Source organism: Callorhinchus milii, unplaced genomic scaffold (assembly GCF_018977255.1).
Source record: "Callorhinchus milii isolate IMCB2004 unplaced genomic scaffold, IMCB_Cmil_1.0 Scaffold3, whole genome shotgun sequence".
In the NCBI taxonomy this organism is placed as follows: Eukaryota; Metazoa; Chordata; class Chondrichthyes; order Chimaeriformes; family Callorhinchidae; genus Callorhinchus; species Callorhinchus milii.
Window position 1 is genome coordinate 87512924 of NW_024704744.1, and position 880 is coordinate 87513803.

Sequence of the window (880 nt, forward strand, 5' to 3'; positions counted from 1 at the left end):
CTGCGGCTCTGCACAAAGGTTCCGCCTGGACTGTCCCAGCGCTCCTCCCTCCCTCCCTCCCTCCCTCACACAGCCACAGCCCCCCAAGGGGAGCTGTCTGTCACTTTGCAACCAACTTTCCATCTCAGACAGATTACTTACTCATAGATCATTTAAAACGGTGCATTGTTTTATTTGCACTGTGAAGCTTTATGTCATTGTAAAATAGTTATTTTTTAAAATATTAATGCAAAGCAAACCAGTTTTTAAACCTTGCTGAAATTCAACTGTAGGTTTTAGAGAGCAGATTGGATCAACATATCTGTAATTTAATAGTAATAATAATCTTTGCGTTTGATGTAGTGCCTTATCACGTCTTTGAGACGTCTCAGAGCGCTTCACAGAACAGACTGTAAAGTGAATTGACTGTACATTTTGTGGGCGAAACACGGCAGCCAATTACAGGCAGCAGTGTCCCACAAACAGTCATGGATTGAAGTGACCAATTTATTATTGTTTTTTGAAGGAATTATTATCCTCGGAAAAGTGATCCACCAATCGACTAATAACCGGGTTTCTACTTACTGCTAGGTAAACAAACGTGTGGAGTAAGGAAACTTGTCCAATATTTCTTCCTGTTGGGTATCAAACCCAGGTCTCTCGCTTGTGAGGCGAGTGCTCTAACCGCTGAGCTACAGGACTCCACATTACACAAATTACATAAATCTGTAACTTGCACATTTAAGCAACTAGACTTTTTCTGTGCTTCGTGTTGTCTTCACATCAACATTTTCTTAACTTTAGTACTTTTTTGTGGGAAATGGCCCCTTTTTTAATAATTAATATTTATTTCACTGCAATATTTCCAAATATAAATTGCTTTCCATTTATAAATAATATA